Genomic DNA, 17,474 nt, shown 5'->3' with positions numbered 1-17,474 from the left:
GAAGCCCTTCTCATAAGAATATAATAAGAATTTTTTAATGTGAGTCAAGTTGTTTTTGAGAACATTATTTTAGTGGCTGTGTAATATTCTATTAAAAAGAGAATCATTATTTATCTAGATAATCCACATTTTCAAAAAAAAAATAGGAGACTGCATATTTATATAAATTTCTCTGGGGAGAAAATCCTATGAAACATCCTTATTTCTAATTGTATCCTAGTGCATATTAGATAATGTCAACCAGATAAAGTTAAGTAGCACGTTTCAGAAGCAAGAATGCTTTTTAAAAGTACTTTCCTATTTTGACTAATAAAACTGACATCTACCTCATCCCTTTTTAAAGAAATTCAAGTGCTTCATTACCTTTATTTCATTAAGATCACCACAGCGATCCTGTGGCATGGGTGAAGGTCAAGGAGGCTTTGCCTTTTTTGTTTTTGAGAACATTATTTTAGTGGCTGTGTAATATTCTATTAAAAAGAGAATCATTATTTATCTAGATAATCCACATTTTCAAAAAAAAATAGGAGACTGCATATTTATATAAATTTCTCTGGGGAGAAAATCCTATGAAACATCCTTATTTCTAATTGTATCCTAGTGCATATTAGATAATGTCAACCAGATAAAGTTAAGTAGCACGTTTCAGAAGCAAGAATGCTTTTTAAAAGTACTTTCCTATTTTGACTAATAAAACTGACATCTACCTCATCCCTTTTTAAAGAAATTCAAGTGCTTCATTACCTTTATTTCATTAAGATCACCACAGCGATCCTGTGGCATGGGTGAAGGTCAAGGAGGCTTTGCCTTTTGCAGAATGAAGTATCAAGTGGCATGATGACAGAGTGCTCAGCCTGGGGTGGGGAAGAGCCCTTGATCTCATGCCCCAGGCTTCTTTACTGTGGAGATGGCTCAGGGCAGCCATGATTCTCTGATTGCAGATGACAGTCAGCTGGTTCGTCCCTATTCACTGAGGGTAGGAATTCAAGCCCAGAAAAATGTAGATGTCTGTGTATGAAAAGTGTAGAAAGAACATTTGCTTTCCCTTATCTCCACTCCCATGCCAAATATTTACTGAATAAATGAGTGGGGAAAGGCATTTCAGCTGCATCATCTCCTCTTCTTCCTGCATCTGTCTGAAACGTCTTAGGAGCCAGATGTTCCGGTAAACATTTTGCATGTATTATGTCTATCCAATGCTATCCTGGTGACAAACCTGTGAGATATACCTTATGATAAGCTCTATTTTCAAGACAAGAAAACTGAGGTTCAGATATTTTAACTAAACATCTCAACATCCACACGTAATATATCAGTTAAGAATTTTCTGCTTTATTATCAGAAAGGTCTGCTTGTGTCATACAGTCCTGAGCAGTGACAAGTGTATCCTTTGGAATATAGAGGCAGTCATGAGAGGGGACTTTATTCTATCCACAAGGAAGATTGTCACATGAATGGTATGGGAACCTTCACATTGGTGCATTATTTCACAGTTCTTATTGGTTAAAAAAAGAACAAGTTTTTAAAACCAGATAGAATTCTTTGAGAAAGTAGATTTAAACCAATATAGTCAAATTACCAGCATTTATTGAGCAGCTACAAAGTGCCAGTGACAGTGGAACACCTAAGGGTTACACTGGTCTGTATCGCATGAGTCTGATAGCCTAGAAATAAAGGCAGGCATGAAATGAGGCACTACAACTGTGCTAAGAGGGGACTTAAAGGGTGTGTTTGGGACATACAGGGGAGACACTCGACCTATAGCCTGCACAGGATATACAAGGATGTGATGCAATTAGAAAAGATAATAAGGATAGGAGATCTAGGAAGAAAGCAAAACGAGGAGCAGAAGGCTTCTCTGCAGTCCCACATGTGGGCTGGGGGTGAACGAGGCCGCTGTGTACATGCTATGGGTAGAGAAATGGAGGTTTGGAGCAGAGAGTTAGTGAGCCAGGATCACATTTCTGGAGTTTAGACAAAAGAGTATGGCTATGCTTTAAAAACAAACAAACAAACAAAAAAACAAAAAAACAGACTAAGGTCCAGTAGTTAGCATAATGGCTATGTCGCTGAACTCCCACGTAGCAGACTGTGGTTCTAGTCCTGGACCCAGTGGCTTTAACTCACGCCAGGTGCATGTGTATGCGTGCCCAAGATCCCGAGAGGAGAATGGAGGACAAGGGATTGTGGCATGGCCATATCCCTTGGGGGTGATTTCTCTCTTTCTATCTCTCTGTCTCTCTCTGTCTTTCTGGCAAGCGCACATGGCCTATAGCAAAAACCTCTAAAAAAAAAAAAAAAGAAGAAGAAAAGAAAGGAATTAAAATAAAATAAAATATGTTATAAAAAATTAGAGTTTTTGAGTAAAAAAAAAAAAAAAAAAAACAGGCCATACATTTTAGAGAGTATTGATTTCTATCTTAGTCAGTTTGGGCAGCTAGCAGCTATAAGCAAACACCATTGACTGGTGGCATAAACAACAAACATTATTTTCACAGTTCTAGAAGTTGGACGTCTGAGATCAGGGTACCATCATGGTTAGGCTCTTGTTGAGAGACCTCCTTTTGGTTCACAAGTAGCTACCTTCTTACCATATGCTCTCCTGGTGGAGACAGAGAACACTGGTTCCCTCAACTCCGTAGAAGGGCACTACTTCCATACGTGGGCTCTATGCTTATGACTGAATCTAAATCTAATTACCTCCCAAAGGCTCCACTTTGAAATGTGGTTACATTGGAGATTAGTGCTTCCACATACACATTCAGACACACACACTCAGCCTGCAGTGTTGTGCTCTGCCCCCACCTCCATCCATCTCTTTCTCACATGTAATGTATATCCATTCTGTCCCAACAGTCACGAAAGTCTTAACTGGTTCCAGCATTTACCCTCAAACCACCTAGTTTAGGAGGTAAATTTTCTAGATTCAGAAAGATCTCACTAAGCTGGAGCAATGACCTAAAGTGACGAAGATGAAATGAAATATAAAATCAGGATGTATAAATAAGTACAGAACCAGAAGATTTGGCATAAGAACAACTACATAGAAAAGACCAGAAAATATTCCTCAACCACAGGGTCAGTATCAGTTAGCAAAGTATCAGTGCTGTACTTCTAACAGCGACAACAAATTCACACATTTATTTTACAAAGCATGCAGAAGAAAAGAGTTGTATCTATTCCCAGATGGTATATTTTGAATGGTAACTTCCCTTTCAACAGATTTTTCCAGTAAGATGGGTCTTTTTTTTAATGGAGAAATAAGTAATAAGTGTGGGAGCAATTAACTTGATCCTTAATAAGAATGATTCAGAGCCGCATAGAAGCTGATATGCTTTTATGCTCTCTAAATATATAGTAATTGGATATTTATAACCGCTCAGACTCGCCCATAACAAAAGTAGTAATGATAATGTGTTGGTGTGGGATGCACAATTTTAAATATAGTGTCTTACTTGAGTCTCAAAATACTCTTGAGGGAAAAGCCCAATGGTGTTTTTATGTGTAGTCACTGTTCGTCCCGTCTGTTTCAATAAGGCATTAGGACAATTTACATAACTCCACATTGCACAGGATATGTGATGATGTGATGCGATTAGAAAGAGAAGGTAATGAAAGGAGATCTAGGAAGAAGGCAAAATGAGTGAGCACAAGGCTTCCCTGCAGTCCCACATGTGGGTTGGGGGGTGAATGAGGCTGCTGTGTACATGCTGTGAGTAGGGAAATGGAGATTTGGAGAAGAGAGCTAGTGAGTAACAGCTCAAAACACAACAGCCCCACTCAAATTCTGTTGTCTCTCAACTATGCTACTTTCCAATAATATGAAAAATGACACTGGTATTGGAAAAGATGCCAACTCAGAGAGAAACTCGATAGAACTATCGTTGGAAACTTCTTTTCAATTTCAGCTCTGAGCTGTGAATTGATAAGACTTCTACTCCCTCGATACTTAGAACTTTCTTAATCTTAGCAACCTGCTATTTGTTTAACATGCCTAGTATTAATCATCTGATCAGGGAGCTAAATATAATGAAGGGCACCAGACTATTATAACACTCATGCCTATCCCAAGTTATGTTTTATTAAGGTGAGTTGTCGATATTAAATCATCAAGAAAGATGGCTCCAGGTAAGTCTTCCCATCTCATCAATAACACTTTACCAACTGCAGCTCTTCAGAGACTGGACATTTACAGTGAGTTTAGCATATGCTGTGGACACATTGTGATTTTTATGACTCTTGGTGTTTGTACCGACTGCCAGGAAAGGCTGTCCTAAAATCCTAATGTGACAAAAATCCATTTTCAGATGTAAATTTGGATGCCCTAGGTGGCATTTTTCATGCTCCCCAAAATTGCTTGTGTCTGGTTTTACAAATGACCATACAAACAAAAGATTAGAGCCAATTGATTGCATTATCAGCTAGGGGGGACTTATGTCACCAGGGCTCATTTAACAAAAAGTGGTCAAGGGAAGGATCTGTGATTGTTGAGAAAGTTTATTTTGGTGTGAAATGTCAGGAGTGTTTGTTTTCCTTTTCCCTTTTTCATGTTTATTCAGAAGTATTCACCTTCTCCCTGAGGTAGAGGTGCTCTGTGTAGCAGAACTATTGTGTGACTTCTATTCTCAGAGCATCTTTGTAGAGAAGAACCCATTATCTGTTTCTAGAAAGCAGTGTCCTTCCAATGTTCAAGATTTTGAACAAAAAGTGCACTTATTTATTCAGCAAACACTGACCATGTATCAGTGTGGGATGCATTTGGTTGCAAGTAACTAACAGGTCTGATTAAGAATAGCTTTAATAAGTGGAGATTGTTTTCTTGCTTGACAAGACATGCCATGGTGGGTGGTTTCTGGGGTTGGTTTAGCTCCTCAACAAGTTTGAGAATGTCAAATTATTCTTCCACTTCTTCCCAACATCTCTAGCTTTCTGGCTTTAATTCTCAAACTTGGCCACTCGTGGTTTCAATATGATGACACTTACACAGTTATTATCTCAGCAAGAATGGAAGAAGGGCAAGAAGGGTGATCCAGCTTCATTTACCCACTTTGCAGTGAAGAAAATCTTACCAGAAGTCCACTACTTATTTCTCATAGGCTAGAACTTTGTCACACATCTACCCTAGTTGCAAAGAAGGCTGGAACAGCAAACATTTGACTGTTCTCTTGGTGCCTCAAACAAAACTCACATCCTATGGCAAAGAAGTGGAGAAATAAATGTTAGAATGATAATAACCAAATCACCATGAGTGGTATGGTCAAATATGTATATTTGAGCAACATTGGTTTTATTTTCTTGCTCTTAGGACTTACATTACTCTCGATATGCTAAAAAACATTGAGGAACTTGATGAGGAATTAATTATATTCAGAACCACTATTTTTTTCCTTAGAATACCAATTAATTCACAAGTATTCTGAGTGGTGCTCTGAAACGCTGTTAGTCCCAGCTCACACTCTTTACCAGGAGAATTAAACATATTTGTCTCAGATCAGCACAACTTTTCAAGCCTAAGGCAGGTGTCTGGCTACTCTAATTGAAAGCAAAGCAAGGCACCAGGGTCTTTTCATGTACCCTATCATGGAGAGATGGTAGCCTAAGCATTTTCAAATTCTTATGGGATTTAAGGCAAAATTAAGAGAGTGATTTTCTCAGATATGGTCTTGAAACTGCAAGACAGTCAAGACATTTCCACAGGCAATTTTGGAAAAATTTTAAACTTAGAGCACATCGAAGATTAGTGGCTAAGAACTGCAGGGTTCAAGTCCCAGATCTGCCATTTATAAGCTGTGTGATCCTGAGCAAAGTTTCCTAATGTATGAAACAGAGGTACCAACCAATGAAGCTACAGTGAAAGTTTCATGAGATGATGGTTATAAATGCTCACTGCAGTACAGAGGAGCTGTTTAAACACAACAGGAGTTGAGCCAAACTGAAGCCCTATTTTCATCTAGTCCAGACTAGATTTCGCATTCCTTAAGGTCTTGTATGGCTTTAACTTCTAATGTTCAAAGAAAGATATTTTGATACTGCTCTTTTGACTTTGGGATTTGAACCATGCTTTGAAATCAAATTTTCCATCTTTGCCTCCCTGGTAGTATGTGCTCCAAGAAATAAGTGCATGCTACCAGTCAGGAGTCCAGTTTGTAATATCACTGCAAGGAGTAATGCAAAATAAAACAGGCAATGGCTACAGTGGCACACAGTGAAATTGGCTGGAGAAGGAAAATTGTCTAAAAGATTAAATATTGCTGGCATCATGAAAAAGCACAAAAATAGCTTATGAACGATTAGACTCAGTAAAAGTATTGAGAACAAAATAAAGTGACAATGGCCAAAAGTGCACAGAGGGAATTTTACTATTGACTGTAAATCAATGCAAGAATCAAAATTTGTGTCAAAAATATGCAACTGCAAAATTGGATTTGGTAGAATAAGGCTACAAAAGAGACCCAGCAAGTCAGAATTTGTCATTGGTAAAATTTAACTTGGCAAAAACAAATCAATGAATCAAATAGTTTGCACAAAATTTATACACAACACAATTAATCCTGATGAAAATAATTTTAGCAAAGTAAAATTGATTTTTTATTTGAAATTGTTTAACTATGCTGTGTAGAAAAATGATCAATGAATTACTTTAGCTTAATAAAGATTGCTATCAGAAATATTACTGGATGAAAATTGTGGATACAATTTTGATTCATTTTAATTGCTTTGAAATATATATAAGAAGCTAGCAAGGTCCAGATAACAGGATTAAAACATTCTACACTCGTAATATATTATGCATAACATGGTACCCACAGCATTAACAAGTTTATATTATATTTATTAATACTCACCATGCTTTCACTGAGTTATTAAACCTAAGAACATCTATTTTTAAACACCTAAGTCTATTTATTATTGGATACAAATGAATGTTAATTACAAATGGGTCTTATCTATGCATTATGTGTTGCCTGGCAAGATAGTTTTGTAATGTTAGTAGTAATAAGAGCAAGACAGGAGCCAGACAGTGGTGCAGCAGTAATATGCCATACGCTGTGAGGCAACCCCACATGGTAACATTCTCAGTTCAAGTCTGGAGACCTCCCTGAGCATGCTGGGCACACTCAGAACTGGCTGAGGACCAGGGGTGGATTTCAGCACCATGTTGGGGACACTGTGTTCATCTACCCTGTCTGTTTCTCTCTCTCTTTTTAATAATTACTTTATTATTTATTTATTTTATTTTGATGAGAGAGAGAGGAAAGCAAGAGAGAAGAAAAAGGGAAAGTGAGAAAGCAAGCTGCCAGGTCTAGGACTTGAACCATGGTTGGCCATATGGGGAGTTCACCATCATTAACCACCATACCACCTGCAAGCCCCTCTATCTGTCTCTTTTATTCATGAAACAAACTTTAAAAGAAAAAAAGGGGTGGCTAGAAAATGGCTCAGGGGTAAAGCACAACACACCATAAGGCAATTCCACATTGGGTAGGTTCCTGGTTCAGGTACAGGGACACCCCTGAATCAGTTAAGCTCATGTTCACCTATGATCCAGGGCTGGCTGAAGGCTGAAGGTGGATCATGGCATCAGGTCTCTGTTGGGAGTTCTCTCTCTCTCTCTCTGTCGCTCTGTGTCTCTTACACTCATGGGAGAAATTAATAAATAAATGTAAAAAAGGAGAAACAAGAGGGGAAAGACCACGGCCATCGCCATCAATGAACACTTTCTTTACTGAGCACTTACTCTGGAATAGACCTCACACTTGGGAAGGCCTCCATTTGTGAGAAACCCCAGCCACTGTGCTCAGTATTGGAGATTCACCAGAATGTACCTATTGCACTGACTTGGTCTTAATTCAGATGTGCATTTTGAGTTAAGACAGCAAGACCCTTCTCAACTCCTGTCTCTTTAGCTTCTGTTGACACATGGCAGGTTCAACTCTGACGTGTTATTTCCTTATGCCGAAGGTGTCTTGTTGAGTTTCATGGGTTTTGTGCCTCCCTGATGCCTATTAGGCTTGTAACTCACAAGAGCTATGACTGTAAATGTCAGGGCTGCCACTGTAACAATGGAGCAAAACGCAGGCTGTTGACATTCTTTGGACACAATTTGCAATACCCTTTCTTGTAACATTTTCATGTTTTCAGATGACATTTGCCCACCAAACCATGTCACAAAGCCCAAAGTTTTAGTAACGTATACCCTGACCTGGGATCAGTGACCCCTACAGACAAAAGCCATTTCTGATACAAATTTAGGGAAACTGGTCCCTTCTCTGAGCCTAGCTCCTTGTCCTGTAAAGACATTCTTACCTACTTCACAAGATTATAGTGAGAATACAGTGTCTAAATGTCCTGTATAATCAGAACCTCTTTAGAAAGTGTGACCCTTTTCATGATTCAGTATGGTTGAATTCCTCTGTGTGTCTTCATCTGATAGTTTTTAATTGCATAGATTAAAACATATTTCAAACAAATAAATGAGCTCTGTGGAAAGTTTCTTGCTAGCATTTAGAAGCTGGAAGGTAATAGTTACCAATATTCGTAACAGTTTGGAACTCAGATTGGACAGCCACAGCCCATAGGAGAGATGTGACCCACCCTGTTTATTTGTTTATTATTTGCTTATTTGTATTTAGGTCTTTGACATAGGGCACATGCGCTCACTGGAGAGAGACAGACAGAGAGAGAGAGTGAGAAATCAACCTTGGGGGCGGGGGGATAGCTATGCGCAATTCCTTCTTCATTCTCTTCTCAGGATTTTGGGCAAGTATGAACACATGTCCAGAGAGATTTTCAAGTTGTGGGTCTTGGACACAAACTACAGAATAGGCTTCAGGGGAGTATAGCACCTCAACCACCAAGATCACCTGCTGACCCTCCAGCCCCTGTTTTTATCACTAAACATTTGTTGGAATACAGCCATGCCTGTTCACTAATACATTGTCAATGGCATGGTACAGGGCAGAGTTGAGTACTTACAACAGGAACCGTATGTTCTACAAAGCCTAAATTATCTACTATCTGGTGTTTTATAGACTGAGTTTTACCAATTGCTTTCTACGGCTATGGATTTAAACCTAAATATCCATTTGTTTCAAGATCCCAGTCATCTATGAGGTGTTATCGCTGTTTTACAGATGTGTACATCAAGGCTCACAGCTTGCGAATGGCAGAGCCAAAGGTTCATCCCAGCCCATTAATGACACACCCTGTCCTTGACCGTTAGCTCACAGACTCTGTCTGTCATAAATGTTACCTTATAAAGATGTTGCCCACCGTGTAGTTAACATCATGATCACACTCCTGGATCATCACTCACCAAGCAGCTATTCTGTGTCAGGCATAGCCGCAAACAGACTTCCCACTGTCAGGAAAGACTGAGATCCATTGGTCTACTTAAGCCCTACGACCTTCTGACTGTTTACCTGGATCCTGTCTCCTACCTCCAGCCCAGGCAGGGTCCCCCTCACACTCATCCTCTCTACCGCTTTGGCTCACCAGGTGTGACTCTATGTGTCCTCTAGCTACAACAGTGAACCACGTGGCTTGATTCCTGCCCCGGAGGTGTGAGGAACCTAGTGGAGGAATGCCTTTAGGGGATAACCTTGACTTCTAGAATGTGATATAAACTCGATATATGATAAAATATAGCATGGCAACTTATTTGCCATGCACTTCTGTCTTACAGCTTTGCTCTAAGGGCTGGAAGTAGGAGACAGGATCCAGGTAAATAGTCCGAAGGTCATAGGGCTTAAGTAGACCAGTGGATCTCAGACTTCAGTGTGCATACAGACCACTGGGGGACCTTGTAAAAATGTAAGTTCTGATACCATATCTCTGAGATGGGGCCTAGGACTCAGTGTTCTTTTCTGTTTGTTTCTTCCGTTGGTAGAGGGTACATAAATTTGACAGCAACAGAAAGAGAAAGCACTGTGCAGTGGGACATAGTCACTCCACAATGCTGTTTTCCTCCATTTCTTCTTTCTATCAGAATTTTTGGCATGTATGCACATGTGCCTGGTGTGATTTTCAAGCCACTGGGGCCAGACCTTCAACCACTCTGGGCCACGTGGGATCCAGCCCTGTTAACCACTGTGCTATGAGGCCAACCTAGGACTCAGCATTTTGACAAGTTCCCAGGTGATGCTCCAAGAACCACAGGCTGAGTAACAAGGTACCTGTGAACACTCTAGGTCCCTCGAAGGTCCTTCAAATCCTATACAAGAAGCATGAAATGTGGGTGGCATTTAAAGTCAGGGTTTTGAGCAGAACAGCTCAGGGTGGCCTAACCATGACCACCAAGGAGAAAGGAAGTCTCCAGCTGCTTATCATTCCCTACCAGACAATAGGCCACAGCCCCGCCTGTCCCATTTCCCAGGTTCCCCTTCTCTTAACTTCAGGTTTCTCTTTGCCCCTAGCCCCGCCTTCAGCATGCTCGGTGGTTCAGATTGCCCTAGCCAGACCTTTAGTGAAAGTGCTAAAATATTCTTTTTTTCTCTGCTCAAGTTCAAGTGAGAAGTGCAACAGTGTTCTCGGCACAGACTTCCACTCTCACTCTCAGTACTCCTGCCAGACTGACGCATGGGTCTTCCCAGTCTGTTGGCTCAGGCTGCACAAGCTGGTGATTAAAACTTAGAACAATAATTAGACCCTTTATTTTCATAGCAAATTTGGTTTCTAGACCAGACTTCAACGTTCATTACAATACAGACTAATAAAAACAAATCTGGGAACATATGCTTTTTAAGCTTTTGTGTCATAAAATCTATAACAGCATTAAAATCATTTTGAAAAGTAAATCATTCATGATCCCCCAGCAAAACACTCCATGAACACTCTTTTCTGTTTCTCATCCAAGCACATTACACACATATTAACATAGTGAATACACAAGTTTAGACTGGAGTTTCTTCGCTTGTTATGTGATGAACGTTTTCTGTGTTGCTACATGATTGGCGTGTTTATTGTTCTTCAAGGCTGCACCAATTTCTTGTACTTGAAAAACCACAATGTATATAAACATAAAACATTTCTCCTTTGTGGAACACACCAGTGGTTCCTGTTTTCTTTTATCTCCTCTCTCCTCCCTCCCTCCCTCCCTCCCTCCCTTCTTTCCTTCCTTTTCTTCCTTCCACTCTTTGGCCTCCTTCATCTCTCTCTGTTCTTTCTCCATCTTTATCTGCTATCAAACAAACAAACAAACACACACACACACAACTCCTTGAACATTTGAAAGCCCTTTACCTTATGTAAAATGATTTCTGGAGAAATTCTCGATCTGCAGTAGGATGAGGTTGCTCTCTCCTTCACTGTCGTTTGAGAAACAGTGGCCCAGCCAGTCCATTGTTGCTATCCTCTGTGCAAATCTGGAAGGATGGCATCCTAAACGCATTTTATGTCTACCTGGGCAGTGTGGTAATTCTGATATGAATTCCAGTCCATTACGACTGCTTCCATTCCTGGGGCTATTGGAAAGCATCAGGTCTGGAAGCTAAGTCAGCTCAGACCAGATCCCAAGTCCTGGGCAGGTCTTGCACAAGTTACTTTCTATTCCTACAACTCTTTAAATATACAACTTAGCGGTTAATACCTCGCCACCTAGAGTTATCGCAAAGAATAGCTCCACTGGAATATGAGCTGCTTGAGGGAAGCTACTGTGACTTTGTGGGCAGCGCCTGACACCTGCTAGATGTTTAGTAACTATTTTTTTTTATGTTTTATGATCTCTTTTTTAACTGTAAGGTCAGAAATGTCCTAGAAAAATAAATCTTTACCCCCAAAGAGTTTAAAACAGTTTATTTGGTTTGGTTCTAGTTTTTATTTAATTTATTTTTTTATTTTTTTGCTGTCAGGTACATGCTCTCACCAGAGAGAGACATGGACAGTGGGAGGGAAAATGAGAAATCATCCCCACGGAAAATGGCCTATCACAATCCTTTCTCCTTCATTATCCTCCTGGGGATCACATCACCCCCTGTGATTTTTTTCAAGCTGCCAGGTCTAGGACTTAAACTGCACTCAGCCATGTGGGAGTCCCACACTGTAACCACTACACCACCTGCTGGCTCCAAAAACAATGATTTTTAAGCCTTTTATGAATAAATACATTCCTCAAATCTGTATATCTATAAATATAATTGCAGAAATAATTTCAGTAGGGCCAAAGAACCTTAAAATTTTTCCATGGGCAGCAAGTGATACTGGTATTAAAAATCTCTGGTGTAAAAGAATCTCTAAGTTCTAATTTGTTTGACATTGTCCTGTTAAACAGAAGAATCTTGAAATTCTGTAATCCATACCCTGTGGACTCTTCAGCTCTTTTTATGCTCTGTCAAAATTGGCATTATTCTTCCCATTTTACAGAAGCAAATCTTAGGCTTAGAAAGATTCCAAGGATTCCAATAAGTGAAGTGACACAATTATTAGATACAGAAGAGGACTTAGAACTTGACTCTCTAATTCAAGTCCAGTGGGGCTTGTATAACATGCCTCCTGTTACCACTGTGTTGATTTGTACAATTTGTGTCTTCTTAGCATTTGATTGATGGTTATGGTTAAAGCAGGTAATTTGGGCTCCCTTGTAATGATCAAGACATTTCGCAAGACAAGGTCTCAAATGATTAGGACAAGGCAGATGCTAATGTTACTCCCAGCTTCATCTGGAAATTTCTAACCAGAGTTCATTAACTTGTCAGCCCTAGTTCCTTGTGAGTACCATACTGATATAATAAAATAGTACGAATCAATAGGAATCTTAAACAGGTTTCATCTGTCTTCCTTTGTTATTCTTTTTTTTTCTTCTTCCTTGTTGATTACTGCTACTTTTTTCCTCTGCCACTTTAAAAGTGACACTGTCATCTTTCCTAGGAGCTGCACAATTCTGTTTTCTCTACATATTTAGAGGTATTATAAAACCAAATAATCTAGTCTTTCCTAAACACACTAATTGTTGACCCAAAGAATAGGAAGCTACCTTATCTAAACTCACTCTTCAAACCTAGACTTTCATGGGATTGAAATCTAGTAAATAAGTTTTTCTTAAGTGTAACATTGCTTAGTAACCATGTGGATGAAGATCTAAATGTTTTTCAGAACTATTTTACTTATAAAAATAGAAGGTAACTGGGACCAGCAGATGGTGTAATGGTTACACCACTGGACTCCCAGGTGGTCAATCGTGTTTCACGTCCTGGACCTGGCAGCTTAAAACTCATGCTGGGCACATATACATGTGTGCCCAAGATCTCCAGTGGAGAATGGAGGAGAAAGGACTTTGATCCTCCTCCCCCAGAGGGTGATTTCTCGCTTTCTGTCCCTCTCTGTGTCTCTGGAAAGCACATGCACCCTGCAGGGAAAAATCTCTCTTAAAATACATATATACATACATACATAAAAATAAAAAATAAGAAGTGACTGTTTTGCCAAGCTTTGTACAGAAGCTGACATTTCTCTAGTAGGAAAGGCATTAGTTTCTATTGTTGGGAATGTGAGAATGAGAAAGGTTATCAAATACCATATGTCTCTCTTCTTCATTAATATTACTTAAATAGTTCTATGAGGAACTTTTGGGCTCATCCAGTCTTTATTTCTGAAAGAAATCGTTGCTCCTTGCCTATGCCTGGTGCCTCTATTTGCCTATGCTTTTACTCATAAGAGAGTATGTGTGTGCACGCACATGAGAGTGAGACAGAGAGAGATGAGCAGTCCATGGGGCCTGGTAATATGGCAGCCTCCCTCCTCCAGTCCTCCAGTCCTCCAGCCCATGGGCTCTTGGGCTCTGATGCACATTCCCATGTGCTTCAGGATGACCAGGTCAGGGATTCAGACCATAGTCACCATGTGGGATCACGCCTCTCCCCTACAGCGTGTCACTGCCATGCCACTGAACTGCCCTGCTGATTTCTTACCAGCAATCTATCAGTCCATCCAGAGCACATGATCTCTCCCATGCACATTCTCATTCCTGAATTTTCTAGAAGCTTGTACCTCCTGTCTTCTTCTCAAAGCCTTTTGCGAGAATTCCTTCAAGTTATTGCCAATGAAGAAAAATATATAAGACAAAAGAAATAGCTCCCAAAATTATCAAATGAAATAGATTTCCAAAGCATTTGTAATAGTATATTAGGAGAAGAGGAAGTGCCAGGAGACAAGCAGAAAGAAAATTCTAAAAATGTTCACTCAAGAGGGCAATTACTCCTGGAAAGAAGAGTTACCGAAATGTTTCATGGAAGAAGTGGTCTTTCAGATGAGCTTTTAATAATAAGCAAAATTTGGGAACCAGCAGTTAGCGTAATGGCTATGTCTCTGGACTCCCACGTAGTCGACTGCGGTTCACGTCCCGGACCCAGTGGCTTAAAACTCACGCCAGGCGCGTGTGCGTGCGTGCCCAAGATCCCGAGAGGAGAATGGAGGAGAAGGGATTGCGGCGTGGCCATCCCCCCTGGGGGGTGATTTCTCGCTTTCTGTCTCTCTGTCTCTGTCTGTCTGGCGAGCGCACGTGCCCTATAGCGGAAAACCTCTCAAAAAAAAAATCAAAAAGAATAAGCAAAATTTGATCCAAGAGATACACCAGTTTTTAAGGTCAGGATATTTAGGTTTGCCATTAAAGACTCAGGATATATTAGCCAGCAATTAATCCTTATTACTCTAACAATTCCAAAATTTCAGTCACATAGCTCCAACTTACCTGCAAGGGAGGTTGGGAAATGTAGAGAAGCTCCGTGAAGAGCCCAACACATGTGGTGTGTACAGTAAGCAAAGACACCTGATTGCTTCAGGTCCCTACTTTGCCTTCATCATAGCAGTTAGGAAATGGTGGTTGTCATGGAAGAAATTTGGGGAAATATTCTCAAAAATATCACTGTTATTCTCAGGGATGAGAGATGTAGAGCTGGGTAAAGGGAGAAGTTGGGCTGTGATGTAGTTACAACAGAGACTTCAACCTAATAGAGAGCTCTAAGATTAAAGGAACCCAAGATCAGCAGATGGCGTAATGGCTACATCACTGGACACCCACATGGCCAACCATGGTTTGAATCCTGGACCTGGCTTGCAACTCACATCAGGCGTGTGTGTGTGTGTGTTTGTGTGTATGTGCGTGCGCGCACATGCGCACGCCAAAATCCTAAGAGGTTGTGATGTGGTCATCCTCTGGGGGGTGATTTCTTGCTTTCTGTCTCTGGTGAGTGTGCAATGCTCTATAGCAAAAAAAAAAAAAAAAATAGTTTAAAGGAACCCTTTAGAGTCACCCTGAATTGGGACAAAGAGATGAGATTTTTGTACTCCCAAATAGACTAGTTGTCAGATGTAGACTGCTTGCTAAGAAAGATTGTAAAGGCCAGCAGATAGTATGGTGGTTAAGAAGCTGAACTCCCACATGGCCAGTTGTGGTTCGAGTCCTGGACCCAGTTGCTTGAAAACACTGGGCATGGGACCAGAAGTTAACATAGTGGTTATGTTGCTGGACTCCCATATGGTCGGCCGCCATGTGGTTCGAGTCCCGGACCCGGTGGCTTAAACTCACGCCGGGTGCGTGTGTGTGTGTGCCCAAGATCCTGAGAGGAGAAAGGAGGAAAAGGGATTGTGGCATGTCTATACCCCTGGGGGGTGATTTCTCGCTTTCTGTTTCTCTATCTCTCTCTCTCTGTCTTTCTGGCAAGCGCACACACCCTAAAGCAAAAACCTCTTAAAAACAAAACAAAACAAAAACACTGGGCACATGTGCATGCATGCCCAAAATCCCAGGAGGAGAATGGAGGAGGAGGAGAAGGGATTGAGGTGTGGCCCTCCCCGCTATGGGAGGGGGGTGTTTCTTCACATTCTCTCTCACTTTCTTTCTTTGTCTCTATGGAGCAATTACACATACCCTATGGCAAAAACCTTTAAAAAAGAAAGAAAAGAGCATAATCTTGGGCAAGGTGGTGCTGTTCAGCGGAAGGCAAGTCCTCTCTTGAGAGCTGTTTGCTGCTGATACCCTAGCAGCTGCAAGAATGAATGCTTCAATTCTGAACAGGACGGTCTGGGTGGCAAATTATATCATCTATGCTGATGTTTACTAGAATAAGTAATAACCACCCTCCCTTAAAGATATACTTTGGATTTGGAGTTGGTGACTTCCTCTGACTTGTCAAGGAGCCATTATTCAAAACGCTTTCCACTATGGTTGTAGACTCTATATGGTTTGAACTCTCAGTCACAGTTGATTCTATAAGCTATTGAAAATCAGTGCGATGATGATTATCATCCTGTGCACATGATCCATAGCTTTAGGGCCCTCTTGTAGAATTCATCAGAACAGTGTCTGTGATCTACCTTTTCTTTACTTTGGCAAAAACCACTCTTTCTTTCCCCAAAAATGAACTTCATTGTCATGAAGCTCTTCTCACTGTATGCTAGTAAATGTTTAAAAACAAGTTCTCTAGGAAGATATTTTTAAAAAAGAAACAAAATGTCCCTGATTTGTAGTGTTTTCCAGTTATTCTGGTATACACTGCGGCTGATTTCAAACTACCAATGTAACAACATGGAATTGTGAAGAGAGTATAAATTGCCTCTTCTTTTCCCAGATTACCCTTTCCCAAACTTTCGCCTGAGTAATTTTGTCTATTGGGATACCAGTGTGGTGGTGATGTACCCAGGCACAGGGGAAAAAAGGAAAACAACAATAAAATGGATTTAAAGTCATTAGAGTTTTGGATTATCCTGTGCTAGCAACTCTTAGTGTACTCCTCCAAGCTAGGATGGCTCACACCTGCCCTTGTCCTGTTGGTGAACACAGGTATATCCTCTCTTAGGCGTTAATAACTCCTTGATAAATTGAAAATACAGCATTTTATTATGTACTATTTTCATTATTTTTCTCCTCCAACAGACTTTTGATTTTTCAAGGTTACTCACTATGCTTGGGCAACATGACACCTGGCCCGAATCTTTGGCATATGGTAGATGTTCGTTGCACATTCATTAACTTGTTCGTTGAAATGACAGGTACAACCTGGTAAACTGAACAGAAACCTTGAATTCAGATGGTAGGACTCAAAAGTTAGTGTATTACACTTTCCTTGAGCACTCTGTTGTGCCTAGGACTCTATAACTGGCACTGTGGGATGAACCACCAAAGCTCCAGGATGTATCTTCTCTTAGAGACAGTAGAGGCATGCAATGGGTAAATAAAACTCTCTGGGAGAGGATCAAAAACAAGATATTCAAAAGAACAGAGAAAGAAGATGTTGATGCCACGTTTAGAGGATCTGCTGATGTTCACTGGAAGACATGTTTTCGCTGTCCTGTGAGTGTTGAACATGGGTGTAAGAGGCAGCAACAAGACCAAGGTCTGGACAGAAGGGAGAACGCAGTGGGCAAGGGTGCAGTTGCCTTGTGTTGACTATAGCAGGTCAAGAGCTCTGCATGTGGGTAATGTGGGAATGTATAGAATTAGAGGTGCAGCTTTGAGGGCATCGGCCTAGATGAGCTATCTG

The 17,474-nt window shown here is 40.5% G+C and overlaps 1 protein-coding gene across 2 annotated transcripts in view; it reads left to right on the top strand.

Moving 5' to 3' along the window:
• CDH13 (cadherin 13) overlaps positions 1–17,474 on the top strand; it is a 1,127,839-nt gene that overhangs the window by 465,077 nt on the left and 645,288 nt on the right. The gene's annotated exons all lie outside the window — the stretch shown is intronic.

This window comes from Tupaia chinensis, unplaced genomic scaffold (genome assembly GCF_000334495.1).
Source record: "Tupaia chinensis unplaced genomic scaffold, TupChi_1.0 Scaffold000355_1, whole genome shotgun sequence".
Classification (NCBI taxonomy): domain Eukaryota; kingdom Metazoa; phylum Chordata; class Mammalia; order Scandentia; family Tupaiidae; genus Tupaia; species Tupaia belangeri.
The sequence above is the reverse complement of the archived record's forward strand: the minus strand, read 5'-3'. Positions and strand labels throughout refer to the sequence as shown.